Consider the following 8,224-nt stretch of genomic DNA (forward strand, 5'->3'; position numbering starts at 1 on the left):
TCTGATTTTAAGTATCACACTAGTGCTTTTCAGCCACGGTATCTTCACACTGAGCAGTCCTTTTTTTAATATCCTCATGCTCAATTTTAAGACAAAGAAATTTTAATACTAGGTGCACACCACATGCCTTGCTGAAAACTGCTTTTCTTGAAAAGTTATGAAGCAGTTCTAGGAGGTATGGTTAAGGCTGTATTACTGAATGGTTCTGGTAAACACTACACAAATTTTTTGTCCTGTTGCAACCTTTGTTTCCAATTTACTGATGGCTCTTGTGGAATCAGCAACAATGACAACATTATTAGGATTACTTTTTTTAACTATGATTTAGTAGCAACTGAGGTTCCCAATTTTAACCCCTTGGCAGCGAGATCCCAGTTCCCTTGTTCACACATTAGCACCTAATTGTCAAGCGGTTAAATAGCTCAAAAGATACTGCACTTCTGATTGCAGCATTTGGCACAACTGAAAGGAAAGGAAGTTGTGCTACATGTTGAAGGGATTGTGGGCAACAGAAATAAGACACCAGGAGAAGATAAAAAGTTACATGAAGTCTTCGTAGTCTTGTACATATCCTCCATCATTACCACCATAATCTGCCAGATCGTCCTGCATGGTGGCCTCTAACCCCACTCTGGGAACCACACCTGTCTTCGTTTTGGCTTTGCTTTGCTTTTCTTGCTTCTGTTTTTCACTGCAAAGCACAGTCAATGATTTGGTCATCTTTTTCAAGTCATCAATTTCCAATGAAATACACACATCTTGAACTAAGGCTTCCAAAAAACTGCCATAATATATAATGACTTTTCATATTGTGTAATTTTGTCTTTTAGTAACTTTCCAAATTCTGTGAACTCATCTCTCTTGAAGTTGGGTTCATAGCATCTATTCCACAAACCGTACTATTAACACCCAAATTTTCTTTTGCTAATCCAAGGTCGGACTCTTCCTGTAATTTCTTTGGCCACAGTTTATCTGCTAATTGTTCTTCGGTGTTAGCACTTTATATTCTTCAGGTTCTTCCTCTTTTGAATGTCTTCTTGCCTTTTCTTCTGTTGCTGTTCTTTCTCTTTTATCTTCTCTGCTATTTTTTTCTTTTCTGAAACTTTTACTTCTGGTTTTACTTCTACTTCCTCTTTTTTTTCATCATCATCATCATCCCAGGTATCTTTGACGTTCTCGCCTGGGAAGGTGGTGCGCACGCACACGGGAAGGGGTGTGTAAAGCCTTTTCCACCTGGGATCACATTTGTCAGTTGTTCCCTTGTTCTATGGGACAGCTTTTGGGGTCTGCATTGGTTCAGCAGTTACTGACTCTTCCAGGAAGCTGCAGCAGCTTCAGTGATGTATGTTCTGGTTCCCCAGAAGATGAACCCCTTCGTCTACAGCCTGAGGAACAGGGACATGAAGGGGGCCTTGAGGAACCTCATCGTGTGGGGGACCTTCTTCTCTGTGATTGTGCCACTTACTCCAGACTGGGGTTTCTAGAATGAGGCAATGTCATAAAACTGTGAGTGATCCACAGTGCTTGCTTCTTCCATTTCTAAATTTTTCTTAAAAGCCTAGGTAATATAATACCAAGTTAATTTTCACCTGGAGTGAAAGCAGACTTTGCTTTTTGTACCACTCGATGAATTGACACATGATTTCAGTTCTCTAAAGTCAGTTTCTTTGCTCAGGTTCCACTGAAGCAGAGCCTGAGGCAAGGGTTCCAGTTTTAGTAATTTTATTTTGTGGATCGTTCTGAAAACCAAAAAAGGTGAAGTAGGTGGCTGGGTCAAGAGAAAGATACAAGCCAATCTGTGGTCATATCTAGAGTCTAGCATCCACCTGAACTCGTGGTAGGGCCATGTCAGCTGCACCCCAGAGTCTGGTCTGTAGTACAATAAGGGAGCTGCCTTATGTAGTAATTGATTAGACTGGCCATTGGTATCCTTCTGAGGAGCATTAGCATTTACCATACTGAGTTTTATTTTATGAAATTTGCATAATAGGTTGTCCCAGTGGTTTGAGAAGGTTGTGAGATACATGAGCTTCATCAGTGAGAATGCCTTCATTTCTAAGAACAAGGATATCTGACTCCAGTATCCCCAAACAATAGAGTTATCTGTCATTACAAGGACTCAGTAGAACGGAATGTACAGGACAAGGGGAGCAGAGATACATTCAGATCTCTTACATCTTTTTTGTTTCTAGGACTGGTTCTCCTCAGGGTTATCAGGTTGTGATTCCACATGGAGACGTCGTATCAAGACATGATGCCCACAGACAGAAAACTGTCCTCCCTTGATCCTGCCTATGTTGTAATGTTCCATGAAGTTAAGAAGATATATTTGTAATGGGATGAATAGTGGCCTTTAAAATGCAATGTCCATGTCCTATTTCTTCTAAGTTGTTAATAATAGATGTTAAAAGGATGAAAGTTACTTATTTGGAATTAGAGTCTTTTCAGAGGATGAGTTTGTCCTGGATACTCTACAGAGGCCCAAATTTACCTTTCTCTCTCTGAAATCTTCCCATGTTTGTACCAGGGCAGCTACAAGAGCAACCTGGATACTTCTGTTGGAGATTACCTTTGCCGTGCTGGCATTCAGCTTAGGACACACCAACAAGTTGTAGCTTTCTTTTTCTTTTTTCAAATCCATATGTGAATTTCACCTCTCATTCCACTCTTCCAATATGGATAAAGAAGATATGTTACATATCACCTTGGAAGAATAATGGTTTGAGATATGTATTCTTAGTAATAGGGAGAAATGAATATTTCATCAAAATCATAGCCATGACACCATGACATTTAAACATAATGTTTGGTCTTGAACATGGATCCTATTTTGAGGTTGCACTTGCTACCATCTACCTGTGTGGTCTGAGAATTGTTGAAGGTTGGGGGAGGCTGTGTCCTCACTCAGGTGACAGTTATCAAGAGGCAGGTGATGGACTCTGATTGATCCTTCTGGATGCCTAATTCCACACTACTTAGAGGTCACATATTGGTGGTGGTATATGCTCAGCCTGAAATTCTGGCTATGGGACTCAAATCCCTTCACTGCCAAAGCACATAGCAGGTGCCATGTATCAATATGTCCATGTACCCATGATTGCATTCATTTTATCTTTATGTGAAGTCATAGGTAAAAGGGGAGTTGATGTGCATACCTATTTCATAGGTCTGTTGAAGAATAAAGTTAATGTAAGCAAATGTCTGAAAACTATGCCTGCTAATAGTTAGAGCTACATAAATACTAGAAGAGGTGGCCATGGTAGCAGTTTACCATAATTATTCCATTTATTATTATGCATTCTGTAATGTTACTATTCATTAGAAAATTTACATTGAAAGATAGGGTGTGAAATCATGGATTGCTGACATTACATGGGGAATTAAAAGGACAGAATCTGGAAGTTCATTGATAATGAAGAGGCTTACTTGACTCGTGATCCTAAACTCCCTCGGAGCTGATCTTGTAGGGCACTGATGATCTTCACCGTCCGTTCAGGAGGTGTCCTGGGTCTATTCCATCCTGCACTGATGTTATCATCCATTTCCCCAAAGAGTCAATGTTCAGTAGTGGTCATATAAGGGGAATCTCCAGAACAGCATCAGCATTTGGGAATTTGTTAGGGCATGTTTTCAGCTCATGTAAAACTTCTAAATCTGCTCCTCTGAGCATGGATGCCAGCAATCTGTGATTTATCAGGTCCTCCAGTTGATTCTGATACAAGGCACAACAGAGATCAACTGCCCTAAAATCCAGAATCACTATTTTTTGGTTTTGGTATTCCAGGTAGTTTGAAGACTTGAGATATTACTCAAGTCAAAAGCTATGTATTGTTTCCTACTTAATTCTGATGAGTTGGCAAGGTGTGGGCAAAGAGTAAATAGTCTCTAAATAAAATTGGGATGATGGTAGACTGTAGAAGATAGGAGGATACAAAGAGAAGAGATTTATTTTGCCCTAAAATACTGTCAGTTTTGTAGGACCTAATGTACCCTGTTACCTTCCATATATCTATTACTATACAACTCACTAAACAAATTTGTTTCTTCTTGAGCTTGTTAAAGTTTCAAGTAAATTAATACCCTCTGTGTTCACTGAACATGGTTTTACTCTCTGCTTCCATGAGTTTGACCAGCAAAGATTTCACATATAAGTGAAACCATGCAATGTTTAACTTCTTGTCTGGTTTATTTCACTAAGTATATGTCCTCCATATTCAGCCATGTTGTCATAAATATGGGATTTCCTTCTTTTAAAGGGCTGAAAAATGTTCCATTGTATATGTGTCCTGCATCCTCTTTATCTGTTAATCCACTGACAGGCATTTAGGAGCTTCCATATCTTGGCTATTACATGAAATCATTCCTTTACGAATTGTGGTATTTCATGACAAGATCGTCATTGATGAATTTAATTTATATAATGTTTCCAAGTTGACTTCCTCTCTAATTTTTCTCGAGGCTAATGTGTTTGCTTGTCTTTGTTCTTCATGAGGACCAACACTTCCTGTTGTGCACAGTGCTCATCATTCTTGCCTACTTTAGAAGAGAGCTACAAGAAATCTACCCTCTCTCCTGCATCATCTATTCCCCCTTTGATTCGTTCGTTCCAATAACATCTATTATATATACATAAATTTCTCTTAAAAAATTTGTGTCTGGGCTCTTCATCTTCTCTCTCTGATAATTTCTCTTCTCAGTTTTTATTGAATAAATCTGACACAAAATATTTTGTAAATGTAAGGTATACAGTGTTACTTCGATACATTTATACAGTGTAATATGATTGCCATTTAGTGATCTCTGTGATGTCTTTGATGTCCAGTTCTCTCACTTCCTGGCTGACACTGAGAAAGTGACATATTCTCTCTGTGCCTTAGTTTTCTACTTGTTAAATGATTATAATAACATCTTTCTAGTTAAGATTGTACAGAGATTCAATGAATTATTGTAATATCCAGACACATAGCAAATCCATCAGCTACACAGACTGCCTCATCCAGACAAGCTGGGTCCTATTTTTTACAGGCTTGGAAAACGTTCTCCTTGTGTTACTGGCCTATGACTGCTATGTGGCCATGTCCTCCCACTGAGTAATAACAGTCATCACAAACCCCCAACTCTTTATTCTTCTGATGCTTCTCGTCCTACTCATCAGATTGTCAGTGCCCTTCTCCAGTCTGATGGTGGTGTGGCTGTTCTTCTGCACAAAACTTGAACCTTCCCACTTACTATGCTGAGGTCATCAGGCTGGACTGTTCTGATACTCTTACCACTGACACCCTGATATATTTTATAATTAGCCTTATCTGAGTATTTTTCTCTCTGGAACCATTTTCTAGTACACTTCAGTTGTCTCCTCTGTTTTGGAAATTCAGTTCTCAGGGGCAAGTACAAAGCTTTTTCTATACATGTGTCTCACCTTTCAGTGTTTCCTTGTCCTATGTGACAGCAGTTGGGGTGCACTTAGCTCTTCAGTCTGTATTCTCCCAGGAAAATGACAGTGATCTCAATGATGTACTGCGTGGTTCCTCAAATGATGAGCCCCTTCTTCTACAGCCTGAGGAAAAGGGATATGATGGGAGACTTGAGGAAACTCACTGATGAAATACATTGTCTCCTGTGATGGTGTCGTCTACCTAAAACTTGGGTGTCTAGAATGACTCAATGTGACATAAATCTGGGGAGAGGCAGAATGTCTGAATCTTCCACCTGTAAGTTCCTCTTAAATAAGAAGATAAGATAATGGCTAAGGACATTTGTATTTCACTTTGAATCATGAATATGCTTTAAGTCTCATTCTGTGAGGTTTACCAAACAATTTCATTCTCCACACTCAATTCCTTTGTTCAGCTTCCTTAGAAGCAAAGACTGAAACAGGGGGTACTAGTTTTAGTGATTTTCTGTGTGCATGATTTCAGTAGAAGGGAAGTTGTCGGAAGTGAATAGAACAGCGGAAGCATTGAAAGAAGCCAATGATCATACCTACTGGTTAGATTCCTCCAAGCCCATGATGCATTCTTGTCAATTACAACTTTGATTAAAAGTACAGTAGGGCAAGGCAGCTGAACTTTAGTTTACTTCCCAATGCCCTAATTAGTGAGACCACTCACTTGTCAACCATTTCCTTCTGAGGCCACATTTGCATCTATCATTGTTTCATGATCTATAAATTGGTATGATCAGATTATCTCAGTCATATGAGATAATTGTTACGCAATTGATTTCTTCAGTGGAAAAGCTTTCAGTTCTAATAAGAACAAGAAATTCCCGGCGTAGCTGGATCAAACAATAAAGAGAGTGATCTTGCAGTATGGACTTCAGAGGTGGGGAAGGTCCAGGACGAGTGGGGAATTAATTCTGTTTTCCACAATGTCTTCGAGGACTAGCTCTCATCAGGGTCAGCAGTTGGTGGCAGCCAATACTCAATACTGAGACATGGTTCCCAGAGACAGCAACCTGTTCTTCTCTGGGTCAGTTGTAAATAGATCTTTGCACGGAGTCAAACAGATGACAGCTTTGTAATGGGTTGAATGTTGGCCCTCAAAATGATATGTCCACTCTCTATTTCTCTTACAAAGTTTGTCACCATGAACTTATGATTAAAGGGTGAATTTAATGATTTGGAAAAAGACGTTTTCACAGGAGGAATTTATTCTGTACCATCTGAGTGTTCTTAAATGTTACCACATGTATGCTTTTAAGTTTGACAGATGTGGAGAAGATACAGGGATCCGAAGGCAACCTTGAAGAAATTCATGGGTAGGATATATTCCTACCAAAGAAGCACTGTAGCCATGGAGACAGAAATTTGATTGGATCAGCCAATATTTGATCATTCCTGTCCTACAAAACGGTCATTACCTTCAGACTGTGATGAATCTCTTCTTGACCCCACTGTATAGCTATTTATGAATTATTGAAAACATTTCCTTCTTGTTCACCTTGTTGAAGTTTAAAGTGCAGGAATAAATTCTTCTCTTGGTTTTCATTCTGATCATTGTGTTTCTGAGATTCAATCATGTTGTGTATAGCAGTTATCCAATTTCAAGGCCCTTCACTCTTTTTAATGTCCTTTATTGTGTTTTATTTTTTTAATTTTTAAAAAAACTTTAACACCTAATAAAATTCCAATTACAAGGATTACTTGCACGAAAAAAGAAACACATTTGGTATAAAAATGTATCACTTTAACACCCTTTCCCCTTCAGACCCTTCCCCACCCACCCTCATGGGCTGCACTCTATCTAGACACAGAAACATATAAAGGCTCATGCACAGACTCATTTTTACTGACAGGAGTTTCTGTTTACGCACCTGGGTACTTTAGAATCGTGAACACTTTTTTGCATGAACCATTTCCTTCAGCCTGCTGGGTTTTGTTTCACACAGAAACAAAGCTTATTAGAAACGCCTTTAAAAAACCATTATCTTAAATCCTTTTAAGAAGCACTGACTTTTTTTGTTTTTTGTTTTAACAGCTATTTATATACAGTGTGACGTTAACAGCTCTGGAGTACAGCACATGTAGCAGAACATGCCTCTGGAGCATAAAATACTTCTCCTAAAATCATCCTTGGAATTCTCTGAAGTCTAAGTCACAGAATGCCCATAACTTGAGAAAATGGTTGAGAAGTACAAGTGTCTGCATGTGTTGACCACTGAAATGATCGAAGGCTAACTGGAATAATATTCATAGTACACCAGGAGTGCATAAATACTTTACTTACATTATTAAAATATAACCCATAAAATTCAAGTTCAAGATCTTATTGCATTGTTTATGTAAATCCTTTAAGTGGTTGCCTTCAAATGCACTGTTTGTCTATTTGAAAGTCCTATATAAACTGTTGACGTTGAAGTTTTCTCTTTCCCAAATGAAATGACTACCTTTATTTGTCCCGACTGCCTCTTGTCATTGCAGCACTGCACTGTGGACTTAAAATATGTCACCACTGGCTTTTAAACTTGAGGTTCTCCATCCCTCTTTCCTCAGAGCTGTAGCTTGAACGGCTTGAGCAGCAGCTGTGGCAGTTGCCCCTGCACCAGATCCTGAAGACAGTGAGCCAATATTACAGGATGCCACAGGCTGGGAGGAATTCACGTTGTAATCATTCTTAGAAGAGGCTGTAGAATTATTCTTTCGGCACCCTAGCGTACTTTCCTTAGAGGTATCTGATGGAATGGGAGACATAAGACTTCAGATTTAAACTTCTTTTCAGGAATA

General features: G+C 39.0%; 1 pseudogene; it reads right to left on the reverse strand.

The window, feature by feature from the left end:
* Positions 1-540: 540 nt before the first annotated feature.
* Positions 541-3,542, reverse strand: LOC118907498 (eukaryotic translation initiation factor 3 subunit J-like; annotated as a pseudogene).
* Positions 3,543-8,224: the final 4,682 nt, after the last annotated feature.

Source organism: Manis pentadactyla, chromosome 12 (assembly GCF_030020395.1).
Source record: "Manis pentadactyla isolate mManPen7 chromosome 12, mManPen7.hap1, whole genome shotgun sequence".
Taxonomy (NCBI): Eukaryota; Metazoa; Chordata; class Mammalia; order Pholidota; family Manidae; genus Manis; species Manis pentadactyla.